This window comes from Mauremys reevesii, linkage group 2 (genome assembly GCF_016161935.1).
Source record: "Mauremys reevesii isolate NIE-2019 linkage group 2, ASM1616193v1, whole genome shotgun sequence".
Classification (NCBI taxonomy): domain Eukaryota; kingdom Metazoa; phylum Chordata; order Testudines; family Geoemydidae; genus Mauremys; species Mauremys reevesii.
Window position 1 is genome coordinate 166,369,453 of NC_052624.1, and position 13,063 is coordinate 166,382,515.

The 13,063-nt window shown below is 41.2% G+C and overlaps 1 long non-coding RNA gene across 2 annotated transcripts; it reads left to right on the forward strand.

Moving 5' to 3' along the window:
* Positions 1-3,866: 3,866 nt before the first annotated feature.
* LOC120399362 lies at positions 3,867-12,680 on the forward strand. Of its 2 annotated transcripts, none has more exons than XR_005595113.1 (4): positions 3,867-3,914; positions 7,883-8,181; positions 11,731-11,863; positions 11,949-12,680. It is a non-coding gene; the product is annotated as an uncharacterized LOC120399362 (long non-coding RNA). The 2 variants fall into 2 exon arrangements; XR_005595114.1 differs by lacking the exon at positions 3,867-3,914 and adding an exon at positions 6,537-6,636.
* The last annotated feature ends 383 nt before the right edge of the window (positions 12,681-13,063 follow it).

Here is a 13,063-nt window from a genome sequence, read left to right on the forward strand (position 1 = left end):
TCTGGAACAGCCTTTCAAGGGGAGCAGTGGGAGCAAAAAACCTAACGGGCTTCAAGACTAAGTTTGATAAGTTTATGGAGGGGATGGTATGATGAGACTGCCTACAATTGCATGTGGCCAATCTGTGACTGCTAACAGCAAATACCTCCATTGGCTGGTGATGGGACACAAGATGGGGAGGGCTCTGAGTTACTACAGACAATTCTTTCCCAGGTGTCTGGCTGCTGGGTCTTTCCCACATGCTCAGGGTCTAACTGATCACCATATTTGGGGTTGGGAAGGAATTTTTGCCCAGGTCAGATTGGCCCTGGGGGTTTTCAGCCTTCCTTTGCAACATGGGGAGCACAGGTCACTTGCAGGTTTAAACTAGTGTAAATGGTGGATTCTCTGTAACTTTGTCTTTAGATCATGATTTGAGGACATCAGTAACTCAGCCAGAGGTTACGGGTCTATAACAGGAGTGGGTGGGTCAGATTCTGTAGCCTACAATGTGCAGGAGGTCACACTAGATGATCATCATGGTCCCTCCTGGCCTTAAAGTCTGAGTCCTGCGAGCCCATGTCATCTGGCACAGGGTAGCTGCAGGTTTTTCTTTGCTGTGCAGACATACCCATATTGAGCTTATTCCTTAACTAAACTATCTCAATCTTTTACTTTATCCTCATACAGAAGTCTTTTCCAAGCCTTTGTTACCCGTTTCTGGATTTTCTCTATTTCTGATTTTTTTCCATATTGGATAACCAGAACTGTGCACTCTATTCAGGGTCAGGTGGCCCATTCATTCATATGATATTCTTTTGTCTTTGTTCCTATCTTATTCCAAATGAATACTAATATTTTGATTTTATTTTTGATCATCAGTGTTCACTGAAAAAAGTTTTTTTATTGAGCTATTTGCAGTGATGTCTGGGTCTTCTTCCAGAACGGTTAGTTTATTTAGAGCCCAGCAATATGTATGAACAGTTCAAATGATTCTTTACAATGTATGTTACTTTGTATTTCATCTGTTATCATGCTGTCCATTTGCTCAGCTTTGTTAGATCCCTCTAGAGCACCTTACATCTCTCTCCAGTGTTAACTATCCTAAATAATTTTGTGCCATCTGCCTATTTAGCCATCTCACAATTCATTTTCAGATCATTCATAGATATTCTAAATACTACCTATCCTGGTATGGAACCTTAGGGCACCTGCTGGCAACCTTTTGACGTGCTGAGAATTGAACATTTATTCTTTCTCTTTGTTTTCTGCCTCTTGGTCAGTTTCTGATCTATGACAGGACCTCAGCTCCCACCTCATAACTCCCACTATAGCTGTTTGACATATGGAAAGGGTAATAATTGCTTCAGTACTTCCTGCTCCTGGCTAGTAGTTTGTTCCTCCTATATCAGTTACATATATTGAGATATCATGTTGGGCTTCTTACAGCTGCCCTTGTCATTTCCACTTAGTAAACAGCAGATTTAGTCCCTCTCCTAGTGCAGGCAGTGCCTCTGAGCTCCATGTGTCTGTCTAGTGACATGATGGGCTGCACAGCACACAAGAAAACAGCACTGCTGTTAAAATGGTGATAATCAGTAACTCCTTTTAATGGGGAGAAAAGGGCATCTATCAAGACAATCTGAATTCTACTGTACAAGACAGGTTATCTTAAGCTGTCTGATCACCTACAGCATTTGGACTGGTACACTAAGGTGCCAGTAACATAGCCAGACAAATAGGGGCGTCTGATAACTCTCAGTTCAGTGGTAGAAATTCAGTGTATCTCCCCTTTGGTTGGTACACTGGTGTTGTAGGTAGCACTCAGCATGACAGAGCTGTTAGGAACAAGCTAACAAGCTGTAGTGAATGGCTGCACTAAATAGAGGAATCCTGAAACAAAGGTAAATATTAAAAATTAGTGGTATGTGGGGTAAAGTGTAAATCAGCTCTTACACTTCTAACAATTCTAAAACTTTGTGTCTCATTATGTTCTAGTATTCACCAGCATATTTGGCTGATGGGTAGGTTTTAAACTTATTCAGCCTGGCAAGAGTGAAAAGCACTCAATAGAGGGCAGAGTCTAGTTCTTGAACTGTAATTGTTTCGTACCATATAGTTAATTAAAATATAGCATTCCTTGAATTGTAATGAGTACTTAGCACTTAGTACTTATAGCTACTCAGAAACTCTCAGGATCAAGCCCACACTGTTTTACAGCTTAACACTTTTATGTATAATCAGTTTTGCTTTAAAATTCTTAGTGACTATCGCAATGCTGCAATATTGAGGTTGTAGAAAAATCTTTAAGTACAAACAGAGAACTCTTTGCATTGGAATTTAAAAAAAACAAAAAGGTGACATTTCTAAGCTTTTGTAATCTGTGTTTTTACAAAACCTAAATTTTGGACCTAAGTTGACCTGACGTCTTTTTAAGGAACTTGCCCAAGGTCACACAGTGTCCACACAGTGTCAGCCAGAATTAGACCTCAGGATCTGTAGGTGTTCAGTCCACTAGACCAAGCTGCCTCTCATGCTGCTATGGGAACTCCATGGGCCAGATCAGACTGATATTTTTCTAGACGGGACTAATTTCTAAAAACATGTAAAAATCACCACCACCCTGGAGAGTGAAATATCATTTTGCACCAACAGAGGGCAAACCCTTCATTTTTAAATTAAAAATATACTTCATACAAGTATTGCACATACAATAAAGAAACAAGGCACTTAAACCTCCAGGACTTTCACTACCTTGTCTAATCTCACCACTTAAATATCACATAGGAAATCACTTTAGATTGTGAGTTTGCTGGGGGGAGGATCATGCCTTCATTTATGTTTGGACAGCACCTATTGCATTGTGGGCAGTACTGACAAAGATCTCAGGAACTTGGCCCACATACACAAAAGGACTTAGCCCCTAACGTCCATTTTTGATGCCCATGTCCCAAATTTAGGTACCACTGAGATCTTGAGAAACTGCTTCTCACCTAACTCTAGAGGTGTCTAAAATCCTTCAGTGCCTAAATTTTCTCCATAAAAGTCCCCTAGGTACCTAAATTTCTACATATGCACAATGCCTCAATGTACGTCCCTGAGTGTTTATCTCATGCCTGAGCCACAGTGCAATCTTCAAAACAGGTGCAGGTAGGTTTTCCCCCAATGACTTTGCCTGTGGGACCTGATCCTGTAGGTGTTCTCAAAGCATGCCGAGCTCCACACACAATGGGTGGGGAAGGATGAGGCCAGTGGTTAGGGTACTCACATAGGATATGGGACACCCCTGTTCAATTTCCCCCTCTGCCTGATGAGGAGAAGGGATTTGGACTTAGGTCTCCCCCAGCCTCCTCAGGTGAGTGCTCTCTCCACTGGACTATAGAGTCATTCTCAAGCTCTCTGACCTAATGCCTATTAAATTATTTATCCACAGAGGAACAGGTTGAACTGGAGAGATTAAGAGAGACTCACATCAGACTATCCCAGAGCCCAGTGACTAGGGCACCTGAGCAGTGGCACTCGTGTTCAGATCCCTTTGCCACGTCAGGCAGAGTGGGGAACTGAACTGCATTTTCCCACATGCTTGGTAAACTCCCTAATCTCTGGGCTCAATATTACAAGAGAGTCTCCCCCTCCACTGCTTTGTGTGGAGTTAGGTGTGTGCTGCCACCATTCTTGCAAATAATTGCTTAGGTGCCTGTCTCCAGGAGAGGGTTCACAGCTGTGGATTGCAAGCAGAGACAGGCACCTCCCTCCAGCTCAGACTTCTATGTCTAACTCCCTGAGAAGGGCTGGGTTTAAGACACACCCCTCTTCTCAGCATTTCCTATTGGCTCCTCTTTTAGCTTGCTGGCTTTTGTGGATCCCATTCTTAGGTGCCCCCCCCCCCCCCCGGCCTCAGGCATTGCATAGGAAGCCTGGATGCATAACCTGAGGTTTGTGGATTTCACTGTGTGGCTAGGAATCTAAAAGTAACCCTTTCAATGTGTAAGTCCCAGTATAGATTCGGGCCTGTGTCTGTTTCTTGTCTACCACATATTTTCTAAGAAACTTCCCTCTCTGGGGCCTTTTAAACTGCCAGTCCTTTTAAAACTCCCTTGCTGTCCACAAATTACTGAGCATAAGGGAGTAACAGCTCCTGCTCTGATGTTGCAGAAATTTATAATCCTCCTTTATATATATATTTTTTACAGTAAAGAGACAGTAGCAGCAGGAGAACTTCTTATCCTAATGTAATAACAATAATGCTTAGCACTGCTGTAGTGCCTTTCATCTGAGGATATCAAAGTGTGTTCCAAACACTAGCTAGTTAAAGCTACGCCACTCCTGCAAGGTAAATACTTCTAATGTGAGCAGCACTGAGCTGCTGTAGTTCGTAGAGCTCAGAGAAGTACTGTCAGACTCCATGGGCTTTTGAGAGAGAGAGAGATGTAATTGTAGAGAGGAAGATGTGAGGTTTAGAGCCCATGGATTAGGACCGTTCAGACAAAGGGCTAGCTAGCTAGGACCATTTTTATCCATTTAGGCCATGCTCTTGTCAAATTTCCTCTCTGCCTAAACTCTGAGCGGCTGGCTTCTCAGTACTGAAAGCATCGGAACATGCAGGTAGGAACAACTATAAATAATGCCCTGGCAAGGGGATAGGATTGCCCTAATGTTGGATCAAAGTAAAGAAGTATGCCTTTGCTGGCCTGTGTTTATAGCAAGTGCTTGGCAGCTGAAGTTACACTTGGGATTTCCTTATAGCCCCCTGGTTTAAACGCAGATAGATTCTTTTTCGCTTCCCTGAAAAAGTATTCTTTTTTGGCTTACATTTTCCATGCTTGGTGTCAGCCTAGAGGTATGCCTTTATTTATTTATTTATTTGATTTATTTTAAATGGTCAGCAAAATCCCTTCAGCTGTTTGAATTATGAGTGGGTGAAAGAAATATACTTTTCTCATTGCATGAACATTTTCAGGTGTTCCCTTCTGCACACCAAGCCTGATAGTATGAGATAAGGAGTTCCCTCAGCTCTATCTGATGTCTACTCAACTCCCTCTCAGGTCAATTTCCTGGGGGAGAGAAGGGATGGTGTCAGCACCTCCCAGGAGCCACTCTGCATCAGGCCCATGTAACTAAAAAATGGCTGATCTTTCAAATCTGCAATGTTCATGTTAGCTAATGGTTTCTGAGGCCTTTCCTTAACTCTGAATGAATTACTGAACTCAAAGCATTTAAATTCTATTTGCAGCATTTGCAACAACATCCAATGCTAGCTAAAGCTTCTATGATATTATCTTGGGCCCTGATTTTGTAATAAGCTGCATGTGCCTCTGTGCCCAAATGGAGCTCCACTACAGCAGGGCTTGACATGAGCACAGGGGTCATCCACATGGAGCTTGTGGCAGGAGTGTGGCCTCAGATTTTGACATAGATATACATGCTACTATACTAAGTTCAACACAAAATCTTAAAGCCATAAACTACTTTAAAGTGGCATTCAACCATAGGAAGGATCCATTCTCTGCTTATAGAAACTACTTAATTTTTGAGGAGGCCAAAGGTTGATGATGGATATGGTTCAGGATGGCCTTAGTTAAGAGGATTGTATTACAATAAGGGTCAGAGTTAAGGTTCAGTCTTCCTCAACTTTCATATATCCTGACATCTCAGTCCTTATCCAGGTAACTTTAGCTTTGAATTTGTAGCATATTCCCCAATCCTTCAAACACTTGCATAGCTGCTTGTCTTTAAGCATATAAACAGTCCTTTTGGCTTCAGTGGGACAAATGGCTTGTTTATTAAGCATGCCCATAAAGATGCCAAACGGATTATGGCCATAGTTCTTCCTATGATATTACCTGTATGAATAAATAGGTATTTTGTCTCAGTAGAGCTGAAACACTGAAAGATGCAGCAGCCACTGTTTAGCTGCTGTTCTCGAGGAGGGAAGGAATTATAGCTGTTTCATATTTTCCAAAGGAAATCCAAACACCTCTGTTACACTGGGATCCCTCAACAGCAATGCCTTTAGCACCGCATGCTTGCAACAAGCACCACAAAACTAACATCTCAGTTAAGGCAACGATGCAATTTATTTGTTAATTGTGCAGTGATTATTATAGCCCAACTGCTCTAGCCATTTTAAAAATGATGCATGCTCCAACCAATGTTGTGTACTGATACCAAGCCTGTTAAAGGGCCTGTGCGTGTGAATTGCTATTGGGGCATGTAACCTTGTAAAAATAGCACTGCCATTAAATTCTTATTTTTAACTCAGCAACACCTGGGTCATCTTTCAAAACTAATGTTGTATCTGGATGGTTTTTTTTGGCTGGGCTTGCTAGGGAATTTTTAAAATAAAAACCCTCTCTGGCAGTTGCTTCCTATGGTGATTACTGATTTTAAGGATGAACTCTCATCCCTGATCCATGACCCCTGCTATTCATTTGGTTGAGTCTCCATACTAATTGGGAACCCTCCAGCAAGAGCGGGATTATACAGAGTTCTACCCTTGTTTGTCAAGAGCAAAGAAAAAGGCTTTAAGGAGCATTTGCACCTCATCACTGCTTTCAGCTGGAGTTGTGCCAAACTACTCACCATTACTCTGAGCAGAAGAGAACACGGAGTAGCCATCAATCTTTGAAGAGCATGGCTATTCAGCTACCTTCAGAGGTTGGTGCCAGGTTTAGAACGAAATGGTGTCTTAAAGCTCTGGCCAAATTTCTCTCACTCTTCCTTTTATTGCTGCTTTTTTTTTTCTTTTCCACTAATTACAGTCCTCAGCACCCTAACAATGACAACAGGGGGAGGAAAAACCCTACATGTTCTGTACAGTGCTTGTTTTTTCTGTTTGACTCTTGCATCCAAATGCATTTTGAAAACATAGTTTAGTTCATTCTTGCTGTATCTAAGATGTGATTTATTCTGTGTGAATATTTAAATGCTGTTTCAATCTTTGAAAACAAATGTTTAACTTTGTTCAATCTTAAACAACATACACCCAATTCGAAGTGGGAGGGAGGTGGTCACCACAAATGTCTCTAAAGTCAAGTAACATTTAGTAACTAGCTGTCCATTGTTGACTCCCTTTGGTTTTGAATAAAAAATAAAAGGAAATCATTACAAAAGTATGGTCCAATAATCCTAGTGTGCTACTTAGTACTAAGGTATCCTCTTGTAGTGTTAGAGTACTTTGAGAATTATTATTCTTGGTGGTGGGGGAATGTTTGGCTTATCCGTTTTATCATAATTATGATCTTTTTCACATTTATTTCACAAAACAAGGAAGCATTAATAAGAATAAATCCAAGAATTTTACTGTTCAAAATACATCTGGGGGTCCAAATTTTTGTTGTCATAAGACTCCTTTGTCCCACTCTGGCAACACAAAGGGGCTGTAAAACCATCTTAGCTAGCTACCATGCAAATCCTTAGGTTAAATAGTGGCTTTAAACCACGATGCAGCCCCTGGTAAAGGGGGCATGACTGGAGCAAAGAGGGTGTAGTTAACCTGGGTTTGTGATTGTAAACACATTTTCAGTAGACTGGGATAAAATCAACATGTGTGACCCACAGTGAGAAGGCTGTGAACCCACAAACACTTGTTCTTTCCATAACTGGAATATGTTGGTTACAGTACAGCTGGGAAAACAGTGGAAAGATGAATGTCAGGATGACTATAGCTCAGTGGTTTGAGTATTGGCCTGCTAAACCCAGGGTTGTGAGCTCAGTCCTTGAGGGTACTATTTAGGGATCTGGGGCAAAAATCTGTCTGGGGATTGGTCCTGCTTTGAGCAGGGGGGTTGGACTAGATGACCTTCTGAGGTCCCTTTCAGCCCTGATACTCTATGACTATGCATCACAGGACACAGATTCAAAGCCAGATATTCAAAACCTGTTCTTTACATGTTTGTAACAGGGTGTACCGGGTCCTTCATGTTCCCCTGCTGGAGGCCCATAGTCCTACTACACCTCACCCCAAGAAAGGAGCAATGAAGGTGGGTTCTCCAGGCCTGCCTACAAAGGCTGCACAGAAGGAGTCAAAATCAGAGCTCATCAGGCTGAGATAAAAGGAGCTGTGGGGGCCTTAGCAGCTCAGTTCCTGGCTAGGACCAGAGGAGAAGAGAGTGGAGTGTTCCTCTGTTCTGGCCACATGAGCTCAACTGGCTGCATTCGCTTTAGCTGGAAGGGAGAGGACCTTAGCACTTTAACCCTAAGGTAAGGAGTGAAGAAAAAGGGACCAGGTGGGAAGAAGCCCAGCAAAGTACCTGTAGCTAATTGCAGGAAGTGGTATGTGGCTACTGGTTACAAAGTCCCTTGGTTGGTGAAGTGGTGTAAATCTTGAGAAGGGGACAAGGCTAGTTTAAAAGCCTGAGTGAAGGGCTGAATTTAAAAGCACAAAAAGCAGGACTGAAGATCCTGGTGAGGTCAGACTGACTGGTTTTGTTGGACTCTCTTTGGTAACTTGGAGAGGCTTCATTTTGATTCTGAGACTCAGCTGGAAGGCCGGGCCACTGAAGACCTGCCAAGTGAGGTTGGCAACCTGCAAGGAGTGCCAGGAGTGGGAAACAGCCTGCAGTACTGCACACAGCAGCAGGAGACACTCCAAGAGGTGTTACAGTGTTACAAATAGTATGTTAAATGATTGGAAATTTGAATTTTTTTAATAAGCAGCAGGTTTAAAACAAATAAAAGGAAGTTCTTCACGCAGCGCACAGTCAACTTGTGGAACTCCTTACCTGAGAAGGTTGTGAAGGCTAGGACTATAACAATGTTTAAAAGGGGACTGGATAAATTCATGGTGGCTAAGTCCATAAATGGCTATTAGCCAGGATGGATAAGAATGGTGTCCCTAGCCTCTGTTCGTCAGAGGATGGAGATGGATGGCAGGAGAGAGATCACTTGATCATTGCCTGTTAGGTTCACTCCCTCTGGGGCACCTGGCATTGGCCACTGTCGGTAGACAGATACTGGGCTAGATGGACCTTTGGTCTGACCCGGTACGGCCTTTCTTATGTTCTTATGTTCTTAACTCTAACTCTGATAATTTATGCTGCATGGGGGGCCACGCATATTAAACTCTGCTTAAGTAATGAAAATAGACAAGTCAGTTTTTCTGATTTTATAGTCAGTTAACTGTGTGGTTCTCAAGCATCAGCACGATGCTTCAATGTCTGGGTTGTAAACCCTGCAGGAGAATGTATCCTCTTTGTTTAACAAACCACAGACACACACAATATCTACTGGAAACTTGTTAGAAAAATAATTCTTTTCTATAGATTTGGGGATTTATAAAAACTTTTTTTCACAGAGTGACCTGGGAAAGCTTAAATGCTTAACTGTTCACCTTTCAGTTTCATCAGCATCACATTGCAACATACAACCCCCACAATTTTGCTTAGTGAAAAAGAGAAGTGCTTGCAGTAGGTACCAATTCTCATCAACATTTCTAACCAGTTCTTTAGTGTAAGTGGTTGCATAACAGCTTTGAACAAAAGTTATTTCAAGTCAGAAAATGTGTAATTTACTGCAAACTAGGTAGAAGGCAAGAGAGCATCAAGTTTAAAATCAGGTTGCATTTAGATTAGCATAGGACAATTAGTAACATTGGCTGTGTTTGTGAGCACCTGTTTGGAAAAGTGTTACCCCATTTTGAAATACTCCTAGTAGATATTGATTAAAGGTAAATCCTAATGGAGTAATAGAACTATACCCTTGTGACCACAATTTATCACACCTGGTGTCATTAATTCTATCAGCTACCATGGTACAATGACGCTTTGTATTCCTGCAGTTTGTGTTTAAAGTACATGCCAAAGACAAGATAAAGGAGCATCATTAACACAGAGAAATTATAGAGAGCACTTATCCTATGAACACTTGTCAACCCCCACATTTTCAGGATGTACTATACCTAGCTCCTAAGGATGGGAACTAGTTGCAACTAGTTGTAGTATAATAGTTGAGTTTGCTTCCTAGTTATTCCCTGGTTGTTTTGTAGTCTAACTGCCCTCAAGCCTTAAAGTCTGCATTGTAACTACATTTAACTACAATAATTGTTCAGTCTCTCTCAGTAATATTTTTTTTTTTAGAGGATGGTGGTGGTGGGAGGGATTTGTAATAAGAGACTGAACAGAAAATTAAGGGCACCAGCTTCCTTCCTCCAATGTTTCTCACAATATTGCAATGTGAGGGAATCAGAAGTATGCTGCATGGCAATGCAGCAAAAGATTGTATGAGGTGACAAAATCATTTTCTTTTGAGGACCTCCATTGACACAGTAAAGCACCTGTACATCTGGATGTTAACCCAAATCCCCAGTTTTTTGAGACTTTTCACTTTGCTGGTGTCAGGCACTTTAAAAATATCAGTGCATTTAGAAGCACACCCAGATGGGCACTGGTGTAGTGTAGCAATGCAAGGTCTTGTTTTTATAAACTGTTCAATGTGGGTTCTAAAAGTATGACAAACCAGCTATAACCAACATAAGCAAGCTATGTGCAGTGTGTACAATAACACTTGTAAAAAAACAAAAACAAACAAAAAATCTTCCTGACAAATTCTCCTTTCAATCCCGGTGGGGGCAGGGGAGATGTCCGATCCCGTCCTTATTGCATCAGACAGACAAAAGTTGGCATTTAAAACACACCTGCTAACCAGAAACAACCAGGTAACCCTGATTTCCAAATTATGTTTGGATAGCAGGGCAGTGAGCATATCTATGATACTGTGTTCACAGATATATTTGTATTTGCAAAACATGAGCAGAAAACTCTTATGCCCAAATAAGTGCCCTCACACCTGCTTCTATCCACAAAATGACTCCCTTGATACAGACAAATTACAAATAAAATGCAATGAATCTTTGTCATCTAGTAAGTGAGGTTGAAAGCACACTATGCTCATTCATGGCTCTGTTGTATATAATTGATTTCATAACCATCAGTGAGCATGTAGGTAATGTAACATGCCCATTTAGGGACCCAGTTACTGAACTAAGTGAGAAATAGTTTTCCTGTCCTGTAAAAATTTTTTGAGATTTCAAAGATTTTTCTCATTCTGCCTCAGTTTGAAACCGAGACCTTTTCAATGCTGAGGACAGATGACAGAGAACCCCCACACCACAGTAAGGGCAATAGTCCTATGGGTAAGGCACTGCCTCAGGCAGAGCAGGGACTCAAACCTGCACCTTTCATTTCCTAGGCCTGACCACTGGACTATTGGCTATTCTGGGGGAGGGCGACAAGTCTTTCTCTCGCTCACATACCCATTTTGAACAAAACTTCCATCTTGGACCTGAAAAATCATTCTCAATGAGAGCTTAACCATTTTGTCCAGCTCTACCCTTCACTGAGCAGCAGTGAAGGAGTTAGAGTGATGTTTGGCTTTAGACCTTTTTGCTGCAGCAGATGCAGCTTCTTAGACTGGCAGAGACGAGCTCAGACTGGCACTCAAATAATGTCTCTAAAGCCAGCTTATTTAAAAAGAGAGAGCGTGCCATTCATCCATCTTGAAAAGCCCTTCTTTAGTGTACTCTGTGTGCCTCGAAATATACTGCAGACAAGCCAATGCGCTTCTGTGAGGAAACAAAACCATTCTGTGGTATGACTGCCCCTGCAAGATCCAGTGACATGGATGCACAAGAGAGAGGATGCTTTATTAAGGAGACTAGAGGAATAGGAAAACAGTAGGCAAATATACTACTAAGGCCTTGTCTGCCCTGAGAAATGTAGCTAAAATGACCTACTTTTACTATCATTGGCTCAGCTCCACTACAGTAGACAAAGTGCCACTGACCACCACCATGTCATGTTGGACCTCTGCTGATCAAGATTCAACTGCACTGTGCTTGAAACATGTGTGGCCACCTGTTGTCCTGCGTACATTACTGGTAGCAATGGTGGGTAATTTTAGCTATTTTAGAATAGGCACCGCCTATAAGGAAATCTATTTTAATGTTTGTTTTTCTTTTGATTCTTCCTCAGCTTTCTACTGGGAGGCAGAGTCTGCTGCAAAACACTCAGAACTTAGATGCCTGCAAAGCCAAGTTGAGTTTGTGTTGTTTGCATTCAAGGTTTCTGCTTTCAATTAACTCTTAAACAATTTGATTATCACTTGGGTCTTTTACTGATAAACGGCATTCATTCAGTGGAATGTGCGAATTAATTCATTTGCATTCAGTGCTCTTAATGGAGAAAGTGGGCTGAGTGACTCATATCTTAGTCCAACCGGACACGTGCATCATGCATTCAGTTACAGCTCTGTGGTTGGGAGATAGGTTTGCCATTGCTGCTGCTAAGCATAGGGGAATATCCTCCTTCATGAAAGCTTTTCCTGACTCCCATAAACAAAATAATATGCTTCCTTTCTAGTCTTCTAGGAAGGATTTCACTTCTTTTCTCCTCTGCCAAACATTTGTTTAATCAAGCTAAGCTTTTGCTGTTATGTTCCTAATTAAGTTAATGAGTGAAATGTGCGGCCTAATTTGGCAACAGAATATCCTATTGTACTATTGACTCATCAATACTAAAAGTAGCATCCTATAATGATTCAGTTTTTCAAGCTTTGAGTTTAGATCAAAAGCGAATGACACCTTTCGAAGACATTTCTAGTGCATTCATTAAAAACATGAAAACAATAATAGTTTCCTTTGCTCTGCAATAGACTGCATGCTGGAAACCAACACCTCTTATTTGCTTTACTTCAGTTTAATTTACCAAGACTTTTATGTATATAATATCTTCCTTTTTTCTGTCATTTATATTGGAATAGAAGCACAGAATGATCTTGCACAGAGTACAATAAGTAAAAATGACATCTTGTTGAGAAAATTTCACAGATTTCTTAAACTCTTTTTTCCCAAACCAAAATGTTTTAAGATTGATTGAAGGTTCTAAATAGATAGGTAATAGACTTTCTTAAAAAAAAAAATAATTAGAATGCTATTGACATGTTTGGAAACTTGGAAATTCAGAGTATACATAACGTTTGTAAATGAGAGAAAAACATACAGCAAATGTTAGGAATTCAGGAAGTACCGGCCTTAACTCTGCCCTATTTCTTTTAATTTTCCCTCCATTACAAATCCTATCGGTTGCCA